At 31.9% G+C, this 15058-nt stretch overlaps 1 protein-coding gene across 38 annotated transcripts in view; it reads left to right on the top strand.

The window, feature by feature from the left end:
• The window catches only part of PTPRD (protein tyrosine phosphatase receptor type D), a 1934582-nt gene that overhangs the window by 219325 nt on the left and 1700199 nt on the right, over positions 1–15058 (top strand). Inside the window, exon 2 of one of the 38 annotated variants that reach the window (XM_036238638.1) lies at positions 9991–10045. The exons of the other annotated variants lie outside the window; for them this stretch is intronic. The gene's annotated coding sequence lies outside the window, so the exon portion shown is untranslated. The remainder of the gene's footprint in view (positions 1–9990; positions 10046–15058) is intronic. 38 annotated transcript variants of the gene reach the window in all.

Here is a 15058-nt window from a genome sequence, read left to right as displayed (position 1 = left end):
TTCTTTAATGATACAAAAACTGTCTAAGAATATTACAGCAATTAAGGATCAGTGTCATGGATATTATATAAGAAAAGCAGAGAAATAAGAATTAATATAGACTTTTATGTTTAAAATTCGGTGTAAAATAGTTCTATTTTGTAAACACTGTACTTACCTTAAGTTACTTAGATAACATATTAAATATAAATACAGTGGCTAGAGTAGTAGAAATAGTAATGCCATTATTATATAACACAATACTAATAGATTATGAGTTTATATCTAATACCTCAAAATGCTTAAAGAAGCAATATATTTGATTACATATACTCTTAGAATTAAAAAGCTACACACTCACAGATATGTAGATATTACCTCTTGCAATCCATATTTCATTTCTTTAACCTTACAGGTAAGACAATTGTCTATTCTATATTCAGGAACTCAATTGCTCTGTCTACAGAGTTGTTGTCAAATTTCTACTTGAATAGCAATGAATCATGTTAATTCAGCTCTAGTCAAATGAAACATGGTAGAGAGGATGAAGGGAGAATAGGAATGAGAATGGTCAAAACAAAAGACTGCGTATAAAAACCTGTCCATCTGAAGATACACTTATATCGTATTAAGTACTTCCAGCAATGAAACTAGAATTCAGATCAATAAGAGTGTATGTATAATCATAATCTATTGATAATAAAGTGGGATAAAACCATGTTTTTATTTTAGTATACTGCTTCCTTATAAATTCAGTGAACACAACTCAATTAGTTTCAAAAATGAGGTGAAAATGGATCTCATACTAAGATTAATGAGGTGAAAACAGGTTGATGGAATAGGAACCCACCTTATTCAGTCCTCTTGCCACCACGTTCTGTTCTCAAACTGAGGCTTAATGAAATTCGGTTTACCAACCAATACTTCCAAAATTAACATGTCTAACAAAGGCTGACTCAAAACTCCTGTCTCTCTTGTAATCTTTTTTTTAGAGAAAGTTGCTGACCCACCTATGCAGGTTTGCATTTTAGACCCTCTGCCTTCACTATCAAAATACCACCTGGAAAATGAACATGTATATTATTTAGTATGTCTTTTTGCATTTTCCTAAGACTCCAAAGATCCCTTCCTCAGAAAGCTTAAGAAATTAATAAATGAAAGAAGAAATATGAGGCCTTTTTTGCAAATGTGAAATGTAATTTTAGGAATCCTCTACATCATAAGTTATTCAAACATCTTGGAATTGCTAACCACTGATTTCCCAGCATTATTTCTTGAACAAATTATAGCTTTTGATTCAAGCCTCTGCACAGTGAATGGCTAAGGGTCTTAGTCATGATGAAACCTGCATGACTATTTAGTACCCTGCAATCACTTCATGGCTTCAACACAACATCCTTTCTTAGAGGTGAATAAAATGTTCTATTTGAACAAATCCAGTCCTTTATTTAGAGGTAGTATGTGTATGACTCTTAATCTCCATCAAAATATAATTGGACATTGAAAGAGAGATAAATAAGTTATTGTCAGCTGTGAGATAGGCACTACAGAGAGACAGTAAAATACATGATTCATTAATTTTAATAATATTCAGATAAGCCACTCCAGATAATATCATGTAAAATAAATATCATATAATATAAAGAAAATATTTTAGATAACAGAATTGTTTTGGAGTCCCTACTTCCAAGAGAAATAAAGTTGGTTCTGAATGTTACTTCTTAGTGCATTTGACTGTTTTTACTGTAAAAGGAATTTCCTTGCTGATTAATTGCTGAAACATTTAAAAACTTGTAAGGCTTTCAAGATGCATCTATAATTAAATGCAGAGAGGGTAGAAAGTATATTCTGTAGACTTAATGTAATAATCTATTTATTAATCCATAAACTGTTGCTAATCCATATTGTCCCATAGCCTATGAATCTGTACCACCACACAAGGTAGTTCCACCTGTCCACCTGCCTTAACAAGCTTCATTTATACTTATCTTTTCATTATTTGAAAGATAAAGGATCTGAATCCTGAGTTGCTTTATAGTAACATCATCCTGGAAATTTTTCAGTCTTATTAAGGGTAATTTCCAGTAACATCTAAATCTCATCCAAACCAATTTTTCCCCCTCTAAGTCCTCATCATATTAAAGATATACAGGTTTGTTTTCTGTAAGTGACACAACCATATTAAATAGTACGCCCTTCTTAAAAAAAAATGATAAGCTGGACTTCATTAAAATGAAAAAGTTTGCTCCATGAAAGTATCAAAAAATAAAAGATTAGCCACAAACTGGAAGAAAATATTTGTGAAAGAAACATCTAATGAAGGACTGTGTCTTAGTTGATTCAAACTGCTGTAACAGAATAACACAGACTAGGTGGCTTAAACAACAAACATGTATTTCTCACAGTTCTGGAGGCTGGGAAGTCTAAGACCAAGGGAGCAACAGCTTTGGTGTCCGGCGAGGGCCTTCTTTCAGATTTCAGACTGCTAGCTTCTCATCATATTCACACATGGCAGAAAGAGAGTGAAGAACTTCTTGGATAACTTTTTAAGGGCACTAATACCATTCATAAGGACTCCATCCTCATGACTCAATTACCTCTCAGAGCCTCCATCTTCTAATACCATCACATGAGGAGTTAGGATTTCAACATATAAATTTTAGAAGGACACAAAAAATTTAGTCCAGTGCAGACTTATTCAAAATATATAAAGAACTCTTAAAACTCAGCATTAAGGAAACAAATAACCTTATTAAAAACTGGGCCAAAAACCTAACTAGAAAACTCACCAAAGAAGATATGCACATGGAAAATAAGCACATGAAAATACTTTTCTACATCATATTACATCAGAGAAATGCAAATTAAAACAATAGCGAGATACTACTGCACACCTATAGACTGGCCAAAGTCCAAAATGCTGATTATACCAAATATTTACGAACATGTAGAGAAACAGGAACTCTCATTCATTGCTGGTGGCATGAAAATGGTACAGCTACTTGGGAAGACATTTTGGCAGTTTCTTACAAAACTAAACATACCTTTATCATACTGTGTCTAGCAATCATGATCCTTGGTATCTACCCAAAGGAGTTGAAAGTCTATTTCCACATAAAATTTGTACATGGACATTTATAACAGTTTTATTCATAATAGCTAAAACTAAGAAGCAACCAAGATGTTCTTCAGGATGTGAATAGATAAATAAACTGCGGTACATCCAGACAATGGAATTTTATTTAGTGACCAAAAGAAATAAATTATCAAGTCTTGAAAAGATATGGAGGAACTTTAAATACATATTACTAAGTGAAAAAAGCCAAACTGAAAAGAACGTACTGTCTAATTTCAATTATATAACATTCTGGAAAGGGAAAAATTATGTACACACACAGAAAAATCAGTGGTTGGCAGGGGTTGGAGAGAAATAGGAATGCGTAGATTGAGCACTAAGAATATTTAGGGCAATGAAACTATTCTGAATAATAATATAGTGATGTATATATATATATGATTATCCATTTGTCCAAACTCATTGAATGTACAAGAGTGAGTCCTAATATACAGTATAGTTTGTATGATAATGACGTATCAATGTTGTTTCATCACTTAGAATAAATGTACCATTTTGGTTGGCTCTGGATGGGCATGTTGATAATGGGGGAGGCTATGGATGTTTTGTGGCAGGGGAAATATGGGGAATCTGTGTACCTTCCACTAAATTTTGCTTGAACTTAAAAAATAAAAATCTATTAAAAATTTAAAAACACCCTCAAAGAGAAAATAGTTGTTCTTTATTCCCTACATTAAAAAGATACTGAAACTGAATGAAGGATTTGAATAGCTATTTTTTCTAAAGAAGATACACAAATGGCCAATAAGCGCAGCAGATGCTCACATTATTAGCCATTAAATAAATGCAAATCAAAACTTTAATAAGATACCATTACAGATCCATGAAAATGGTTGCGATTAACAAGACAGACAATAAGTATTCTTGAAGCAATTGGAATACTTATACATTTGCTTATGGGAATATAAATGGCACATGAACTTTGAAGAACAGTTTACAAGTTCTTTAGATGATAGACATAGATCCAACAATTATACTCCAATTTTTCTCCTAGGTATATACTCATGAGAAATAAAAATATACGTCCCTAAAAACTGGGCACAAATGTTTATAGCATAGCTGCATTTCGTACTGGGAGCTCTAGGGGAATATCTGTTTCCTATTGTTTTTGTTTCTAGAGGCTGACTGCATTTCAGATGCACACTTCTATCTTCAAAGCCAATTATGGCAATCCCTGGTAGAGTCTTTCTCAGATGATATCACTCAGATTCTTACCCTCCTGCCTCTCTTTATCACTTAAAAGGACCCTTATGATTACACGGGGCCCACCTAAATAATGTAGGATAATTTCTACCATCTCAAGGTCAGCTGATTAGCAATTTAATTCCATCTGCAACCTTGATTCCCTATTTGCCATTAGTCGTGTAATGTAGCATACTCATGGGTTCTGGGAATTATAAGATAAACATCTTTAGGGGGCAATTATTCTACTACCAAAATGCAACATATATACGATGCATTGTTGAATTGTAGGCTTGAAGCCTATATAATTTTATTAACCAGTCACCCCAATAACTTTAATTTAAAAAATACCTTTTTTTCATTTTTATCATTTGAGTGATTATTTTAAAATTAATCCTAAATTCAACATTTATTAAAGGAGAATGACTACTCTTTCATGTATGTATTCAAACAATCATAAATTAATTTTTTAAAAATACACAAATTATTTAGAGACATGGAAACAAATCCATAATCTATCAAAAAGAGAGCTTTATATATAAGCTTTTTTATGCATGTACATATTACAATTTAGTAATTTATTTATTCATTTGGAAATAACATGTTGGGACATAGACTACCATGGTACCTGGAACAATTTATCTCTAGGGACTGGAATTAGAGCTAGAAAATAGGAGTGTGTGTGAATGCATACACATGTGCACACGTTTATGTGAATATATGCACATGCGTATTTATGCTTGTCCACATTCTAGTGATTGCATTTGACTCTTGTTAGGAAAATATTTTAAAGATTTAGAAACAAAAACAATAATGTACTACGTGTTGTATGCAAATGGACAAGGTAAGCTATTTTTTATGTTTTAATAGCATGTGCTACAAGGTAGATTTTTAGTAAGGGATAAAAGTTTTTTCTTGCATTGTATAACTGACCAAGAGCAAATTATTAAGAAGGATTCAGAGACCATGGTATTGCTCAATGGGAAAGAATTTTAACTCTGGTGAAGTATTTATGCATGAGGCACTGTTTTGGCTCTTGTAGTATGTGCTTATCATTCCTGTTTGAAATTAAATTGATAGAGTTTTATTTTATACTCCAAAGTCTTATTTTCTGACACTCTTTTTACTCCAAATTAAATGATGCTGTTAAAAATCTATGTAACATTTCATGTTAAGAGAGTGGATTATAGGCATATATGATTGGCAATTTTAGGTAATTTTCAATTTGAAGCTCAGACTGGTCTTAATATTGCCTCATAAAAATAATCTAAGACAAAAAATAATCCAAGACAAAAAATTAACCTGGAGAAAAAACAAAATGTACTCGTGAAAGGCAGAATTGGTCTGGATTAGTCCTAATGAATAGCAATGGAGCATAAAACAGGCAGGACCAAGGATGAGAAGCAAAAAGCCACTGGGTGAGAGTTGGGGCATGGGTGGGAAGGGGTGGGTGGTGAGGGAGGTGGGGAAGGTTTCTGTAGCTCATGAGAATGAAAATGAACCAAGACTGGTAGAGTCAGTATGTGTTATAGTGAGGAGAAAGAGGAGAATTTTTTTTCCCCAACACTAAGATTTGGCCAAGCAGAAGATATAAACATTTAAATGTTTTCTTTATTTTAACGACATAAGAATTATGTAGAACATTAAAAACTATAACTCTTTAATGCAAGATTTCAAACAAATTGATAGATGAACATAACCAAATTCAGTCAGAGCTAAACAGTTGCTATAAGGCCTATGTACAAGCAGGATTATAGTACTTCTCGCTTTCAGATGCTCATTCTCTTCTACTTTCGATTTTAGCTAACATAACAGAAGTATGAGAAAGCAAGATGCTCTACAGACATGGGCACAAGATGCTCTCTAATATTATCTTCAACTCTAATCATAATATAAACACTGAATTTAGAATGGAATAGGGTAATGGCTTACCAGAGAACTTTTTAGTTCTAATTCACTTGTAGTTTAGAATAATATTATCATCTTATAAAATTATAGCATATGTAGCGTATGCTATATTAATTTAGTCAAATTAATATCTCATACACTTTCATTTTTTTCTAATTATTTTACTGATTTTTATATACTAAAACAGAATATAAAATATTAGAATTGATGATAGCATTTTAAAGAACAAAATAGGATCTTAGGATCAAAATGCTGAAATAAATATTTCAATGTAAAGATTGGTAGTAGTCCATGAAAAAAATTATGAAGAGAAAAATTAGAAGCAAAATTCATTTCTTTGCTCTTAGTTTATGCCAACCAAAACAAGAACTGGTTTTCCCTGAAAGAAAAACATGTGTCTATTGAACTTCTTATTCCCAGGATTAAATACACTATCTGATTCATTATGAGGATTCGATTCATGTTTTAAATGCATTAATCAATCAATCCATTACCTGATCTAGAATGTTTAAAAATGTAATATAATTTTGTATTGTCATATGTAAAAGCTATTAAAATATTATTCAAAATTATCAAAATACATTTTCATGTGTAGATTGAATTCAGAAATATGATCATTTATAATTCATAATAATAACTTTGATTAGTTTCTTTATCCAAGAAATAATTATTGAGCACTTGCTATGAGTCAGAAACTCTGGTGGGTGATTGGAATTCATCAGTGTACAAAAAAAAAAAAAATAGTATTTTTGGCTTTAACCTTCACAAATCTTTCCATCTAGGAGAGGCAGGGAAAGCCTAGTAGGGCTCAGAAACAGAAAATTGCATAATTGTACTGTAATAAGGTTGATGAGAAATTAACTGGATGAATAGTAGCACATAAAATAAAACATACAAATATGAGACAATAGAAAAAGTGTGGCATCAGGGAAAGTTTTTACATGATTCTGATTTTTGCTTGCTTTTTAAAATAGAAAATGTATTTACAAGAGGTTTGGAGGTAGGGCTATTTAAATGGGAAATATGAATATACTTTTTTAAAAAACATTCATACCATATATATCATTATGCCTTTTGAAGAATTAACTATTTTTCATTTTTTTCAATAAAAATTTAATCTCTAGTAGAAAATATACTAGTGAGTATATATCTAGCAGAGGAAGACACGCACACATTATATGCCTTAATGAAATTTACAGTCCACAGGGTTATTTAAATTACCTTGCTTTAGTCTATGAATGTCTCATATTTACTAGATAGTTATTCAGGCATATGTTGGAATTTATTACATATAAAACATACCACATTGAATAGAAAAATGAAAAACAAACAATATTATACTTTAGGTAAACATATTTATTTGGAGACAAAAGATTGGCTTTTTAAAATGGATTATTTAAATAATTTGTCATAAATATCTATCTTATGGTTTTTCAGACTAAAAGTTAATAGATCCTTTGTATTGTTCTATTGCTACAAAGATTCAGCATAATCATTATTCTTTACTGTGTTGAAGCCTTTGTCATTTCTGAATTTACACATATTTTTATCTTAAATATATAGAAATAGGAAAAGGCTGGTAGCAATACCGAAATCTTTAGTAGAGCATTTGAGTGCTTATTTGCAAACATGCTAAATGTCTTTTACATTCTGCTTTATTAAAAACGATGACTATATTCTTGATTACACAAAGTAAGTAAGTAAAGAAAATTTGCCACCTATAAGTGGAGCAGAACAAAGTCAAAGGCACACTCATGAGGTGGACAGAAGTCAATATGACCTGATGGCCTCCTAATGAAATGCACGTGAAGTCCATACTAATTAGCTTATAAATCAGACTGATGCTTGAGTTCATTTGGGCCAGAAAGACTACCTACTGTCAAGCAATCAAGCACTACCCCTTTAATTGCAATTTATTCCAACAACCAGAATTTATTGATCCTAGCATACACTTATGCCACAGCAGTATCATTATTTGACTTTATTTTAACAGCTTCAAAAGGTTAGAAAGTAGAAACCACTGTGAAAGAGATCATTAAAAAGTCGAGTTGCTAACATTGCTGCTTCTATGTGGAGTAACATTACTATATATCTATATTTATCTATCTATCTGGAGAAGAAAAGAGGAACTACTATTTATTAAGCACTTAATATGAGCTAGTGCTTTCTTAAATCATTACTTAATAGTCACAAAACATATATAGAAACAAAGAAGATCAATATTATTTGCATTTTACAGGTAAGTGTCTCCTTAGAGTGGATAAGTAAATATCCTAGAACTTTAATATTTAAATATTAAAACCATCTATCTGACTCCAAAGCACATGTTTAATTTCTTATATGATTTCTTGCAAGATTTTTGCCCACTGTGCCTTTCTATGATATTGTGGTGATCTTGACACACTCTCTGCGATATTGAAAATGTAAATACAGCTCATCTACATGAGTTTTATACCCAGTACTGTCTTTAAAACACAAAACATCAATATCTGATTATTCCCATTTGTTAGTTGTTTTAACTTTTATAAGCTAAGATTTTTTTTTTCCTTTAAGCATTAGAGTTGTATAATTTCACTAATTAGGCAATGTACACAGCATACTTTGTAAGATACTTTTATAGCTTCAACGAATCTTTAAGAAATAGTCAATGAATATTAAGAGTGTCTTAAAATTTGGTATTTTATTTTTCCCCAAATTAAAAAGGCTACCTGACTTGATTTAATTCTTGACAATTAAAAATCGCATATATTTAAAGTGTACAAAATTATCTTGATAATATGAAACATATACCAATTGTGAACTATTCACCATAATCAAGCTAATTAACATACCTATCACCTCATATTGTTAGCATTTTTGTGTGCTTGTGTGGTGAGAACACTTAAGATTTATCATATTAGCAAATTTCAAGTTCATAATACATTATTGTTAACTATAGTCACATTGTTGTACATTAGATCTTCAGAACATATTTATATTACATAACTGAGCTTCTGCATCCCTTGACAAATATCTCCCCATATTTCACTCCTCCCAGTCCCCGAAGATCACTATTCTATTGTCTTGTTTTTATGACTGACATTTCAGATTGCATATACTATTGAGAACATGCAGTATTTGTCCTTCTGCATCTGGCTTACTTCTCCTTGCATAAAGTCTCCAGGTTTATCCATGTTGTCACAAAAGACAGACAGGCTTTCCTTCTTTTTTAAGAGTGACTAATATTCCCGTGTGTGTGTGTGTGGGGTCCATTTTCTTTATCCATTCATCTGTTATTATGGAAAACAGGATGGAGTTTCCCCAGAAAATTCAAAATATGACTACCTTATGATCCAGCATTTTACTTTTGGATGTATATCCAAAGGATATAAAATCAGTATCTCAAAGATATATCTTCACTCCCATTTTCATTTCAGCATTTTTCCACAATAACAATGATATAGAAACAACCTAAATACCCCTTGATGGATAAATAGATAGTTTATCATTTCTGATACATACTTTCCGAGTAGACTTGTATGGATGATTAGCTATCAAAATTCTTTATGACTCCTCTGTAAATCTCTGACTAGATTCAAGCTGGGTTTAGTGTGGCCTATAGTAAGAGACCAAAAGGTAGAGATCCTAAACTTTCTCTTTGTGTCATCCAGAGTAGCTCTGATTTTAAGGCCTTCATTTTTGTACTTCCATAAAACTTCATTTATAGAATATAAAAATAAGCTAGTAAATTTTAAAACAATTACATCAAAAAGCATGTTTCTAGTCCAATGTCATCATTTTTGCAGGTGAAGAAATGGCGAATCAAAGAAGTAAAGGACCTGTCTCAAAGTCACACTACTAGTGAGTAATATCTGCATTATCTAGAATGAGAATTGTACTGTTTGACCCAAGTTATATCCATTGTTAATAAGTTTCTAATTTCTGACAGAATGTTGACAACTCTGTAGGAAACTCTTGTTTTCATCTTTGTTTAGACAACATATATTCAGTGGCACTAATTGCACTTCACCTATGTTCAGTTCTCCTGTACATTTTGGAGGATATTTAGAAAATGAGTTGCAGGATTTCCTTTTTAAGAAGAAAGAGTGTAGCTCATGAGACATTGTAGCAAAAGAAGAAAGCTGACATTCATTTGAGGGCTTACCGTGCCCTAGGTGCTTAACATAAATCATCCTATTTAATCTTCACAAAAAATATCGTAAGAGATATCATTTTATTCTATTTTAGAAATAAGCTAAACTCTAAATTCATGTATAAGTACATAGAGTTATTTAATGTCAGAATTAGTTTCAAATCTAAATCTCAAGATCCCCACTTTTTGTGTTATCCAATTCTGTACTTGAACAAACAAAAGCAGAGATCAATACAAGTACGTAGTAATTCCAAACTAGTGTGATCTAATCAGTTGTACAACATGGTGCATAGTTCAAAGTGCTATAAGAAAAATAAGTAGCAAAGATCAATTTGGATTGACACTGTAAAGACTGATATGCTCTTACTATTGACTCCCAACTAACAATTCTTTGAAAATTTGTTACTATAAAGTCATTAGATATAGTGATATTTGTAAACGAGTAGGAAAATATCGGCTACACACATATATAATGACATTATAGGCAGAGATTGATAATTTGTCAAGACAAGTAAAATGAGAATTTTAAAGAGGGAGGCTTTACTTAACATTTGAGATATGAAACGATTGTTGAACAAAGTAAATGTCATTTGGAGTTGGATGGGATATAGACGTGTGGTATTGGATAACATTGTCTTTCAAGAGAATATAAGAATCATGAAGGTGGAAATGAGTAGGTACATTGGCAAATGGGTATAAGGTAAATCAAAGAATATAACAACAAAGAGTGTGTGAGACATTATTTCAAAAATTTGGACTGAGATTCACTGGTAGAAGTTTTTGAAGCCTAATCTAAAAAATTACATTTTACTATGTAAACAATAACTAGTCATTGATGGTGTTGGTCTCATTATTTTTTGTTTGTTGTTCTAATCTGTACAATGCTATAATTAGAGCTGTGTCTTGGAAGAATTATGACAGCATTATGATGGGTAGACTACATGGGTGAAAAAATAAGTGGGGAGACTAAGTAGATATGCAGAAATAATGAGGGCGAATATCTTTACTTAATTTTTATCTGTTAAAATAATGCATTTTCTTTTCCAGTAACTGTAACCAATCAGACTTCCATACCAGCTTTGAGGAGAAAATGTTACTGATCTCATATACCATGTTTTAGATCAATCTTTCTTCAAAGGAGCAAACATGAAATTCCATAGATTAAATATCAATTTTTCCTCCCAATTATTTTTTTCTTGATAAATACTTGTTGAATAAGTAAATAAATCTCTTTTCAATCTGCCTATCTACTTTGAAAATTCCTATCATGTGAGGAGGAGGATAAATGTCATGAAACTTTTGTTTTGTTTTGTTTTGTTTTTAATTCTGGAACTTTATTTCACTCTAGTGGAGAAGGCTTCTGAGTGAAGATTTTCCTTGTGCTTTGAAGATCCCTTTTTACCTAAAATTTGCACTTTAGATGGAGTAAGGGAAAAGTAAGAGATTCTTGTTTTTCTCCTAAGGTGCAAAAACAAATAGGAAGTAGCTGTTATTTGAAAGCATTTTATTGGAATAACAAAGGAACAACAATGAAAAAGCCTTTATGGAAATTAAGAATCATTTAGCTTCCTAAAGGTCAACATCATGGTTTGAGTACCCTTACATGAAAGCTTTCTGTGTTCCTGTTAGATAAACAATACAGGGTAACTCCTGTCTTTAGTGAAGATTGACTCTTAAACCCTTTCCTCATTTTAGAACCCTCCCTCTTCCAAGGCTTACATGCACCCATTAAGGAACCTGAATTATACCACCCCATACCCTGCTGCTTCCTAACCAGTATCTCTCAAGTACTGGCAACTATGCTCTGAACGATTTGCTTTCTTCTTGCTCAGTTGAATTTATACCTAACAAACTTTCTTCAGAATTTGTTCTGTCTTGCATCACATTTTTGATCCCAAGTCCCCATTTAGGAATGTACTTTATTATTTTATATTCCTTTGCCTTATAGAAAATACATCTGCTGAATGTATTCCTTCTATACTGGATCTCTGCTGTGCTTTCTTAGAGGAAAAAAAAAATGATTTTTTTCTCCTACTCCAAACATGGGCTACCCCTCTCAAAGGCAATACCTTTGCCATTAGAGATCTTTTTGCTAAACTGATATACATTAACATTCCTGAACTTCTAAGAAAGCGGCATTTTGATGTAGGGACTATTCAAGTCATTTCTATATATATGATTTGACATTTTGTTTGGCTGTGTATTTGTAATGAAAGGTGAGTTAGAGTTTTTGGTTGGAAAGGAAAATAGCACTATACCTTTATTATAGATATAATAAAAGTCAAAATAGGCCAACCTTGCAAGGGTTTGGTGTGAACACTGAATATCCGTACCACTGTGTCTAGCACACAGAAATATTATTTGTTGAATGAATAGTGCATTGTTGACTTATAACTGATAGATTATTATTTTTTGTCTGTTTCACTTGTCTATTTGTGAAAGTACTTTAGCCTATCACTTAAATGTTGCATTGGTATGGATAGATATCCAGCATTAAATTTTAGGCAACTTTCTCAAGAAATAGTCCTCTGCTTGTTTGAATGTCATTCATTAGCTAAAAAGGAAGGTTTGTGCAGAGGCTGACACCTGGTCACCAGTTGTGCTGATGTGGGCATGGACATGACATGGACCTGGCCTTCTTGGCATTATTTCCTGGTTATGACAATGACACTGTTAACAAGACACAATGGTATTATTCCATTTATAGTTTTCTTTTTGTACATTCCAAATTGATCTTGGGCTAAAAATAGAATGTTTCATATGATAGAAATCTAGCTTACTTCATCTGATATAGAAAAATTAGGAGAAATAGTTGCTTTGTTTCCCAAGATGATAAATTAACAGATTTATAATACTGTGAAAGCTATAATGAAAAAAGACTGTTATAAACATGTTTTCATATAATATATGTCATTACGTTATAGGAGGTAGTTTTGCACAGGGATCAAGACTATAGATCCTGGAGAAACATAATATATATACTATAATGGGTTCTATTTTTTTTTTATGACCTTAGAGAAGTTTTCCAATGTTTCTGTGCCTCAGTTTCTTCCTTTGTAAAAATATCTAACTAATAGAGTTGTTCTAAGTATTACATAAATTAATGCATGTAAATTTTCTGACATGTAAGCATATATTAGCTCTTGTTTTACATATTGTTAAAAAGTTTGCTGATTTAGTATTATTATAATTATATCTAACACTTAGTTTCTTGAAATTCCCAAATTATAATGGGGAAAAAAATAAAGCACAAGTCCATATACAGTCTTGTTTTATATTTAAGTTTGCAAGGGCATGGCAAATTTAAATATATGTTTAAAATGTCATTATGTATGTTAAAAATTTAATTGATTTCCTTAGTACATAATCATTTATACTCTGCCTAATGTTTTCCGTATAAATTTCCTATTCGAATGCACAATAGGTATGATTCTTTGAAACTATAGCTAAATCCCTTGGAATATTCCATTAAGAAGAGTAAACCATGTTGCATTGGTAGTATATCTATAAATTTATAACTATATTTATTAGCCAAGAAGGTGAGTTTGTGCAGTGTCCTCCATATTTAATAAACCAAAAAGAGAGCACTTATTTTTAAAGATATATAATTGAAAAGGAAAGATCTCTTGTTAAAAGCAATTAAATACTTTAGCAAAATTCAGTATATGTCTGTATTTGCCGATGTTTCAGTGTCAAGCTGACTCACCTAGTCTACACTGTCAAATGGCTCCCAACTTTGCCTTTGAACAAATATCCTTTATTCAGAATCTCCTGGACAGAAACAATTTCTATATCGCACAATTGGAAACATTTTATCTTTCTCTCTATAGAGAATGGCCTAGATTTCTGTCTTCAAATTCCAAACCCCCAGTTATCCTTTACATCTGGTTTTAATATTACTTCTCTGTTTTCATCAATAGGATGACTCCTCCCTGACCCTCCCCCGTACTTTAATGTCTTGTTTCTGATATAGCTCTTGTCAATAACTGTCCTACCGTTATTTGCCAACATTTTTTGTTTTGTTTTGTTTTGTTTGTCACCAGTGAAAAGGACACTCTTTCACTACTTTTCCTTAATTTTTTTATTTTTTTAATCTATCATCTGAGACCCATATGAAGATAGTCCGAACATAATTTACTTACCTCTCGGAGCACCCATGCCTATTGACTCCAGTTTTCCTTGTTAAATTTTTACTTATGACTGAATTTTGGCCAATGTAACATAGGCAAGGTTATATGTCCCACTTTCTGGCCCATACTAACCTTCCACGCATGATTTTTCATTCTCTTTCTCCTCCTATGTTAACTTTGGAAGCCACATATAATCAGTGGTCTCCCCAAACTCTGTTTCTTTTTTTCCTTTTCTGACTACTTACTAATCTCCTTCCATCAGACACTTGGATTCAGTCTTGCTTTCACCTATTTTTGGCTCTCTATTGATTAGAGTTCTGTCATATTCAGTTAGCATTTCAAACATTCATTTTAATTACAGAGAGAGGAAAAAAAAGAATGATGCCCCACTAACCTTTTGCTGAGGGTTGCACTTGTTTATTTGTGCTTTCCCATTGTATTTCCATGGACTTTTTAAATGTATTTTTGAGAAAGTTAGTTTGCTAGGAAGAGGGACCTATAGAATTCTAAGCTCTGATTTTAAGTGAGATTTCAAAGCGGTAATAAAGTTAAGGCACATGAATGAGGTTATTGAAAAGAGAAGAAATATGG

The sequence above is a fragment of the Rousettus aegyptiacus genome, unplaced genomic scaffold, assembly GCF_014176215.1.
Source record: "Rousettus aegyptiacus isolate mRouAeg1 unplaced genomic scaffold, mRouAeg1.p scaffold_m13_p_3, whole genome shotgun sequence".
Lineage (NCBI taxonomy): Eukaryota > Metazoa > Chordata > Mammalia > Chiroptera > Pteropodidae > Rousettus > Rousettus aegyptiacus.
Note: the sequence above shows the minus strand (reverse complement) of the source record. Positions and strands in the feature narration are given on the sequence as shown.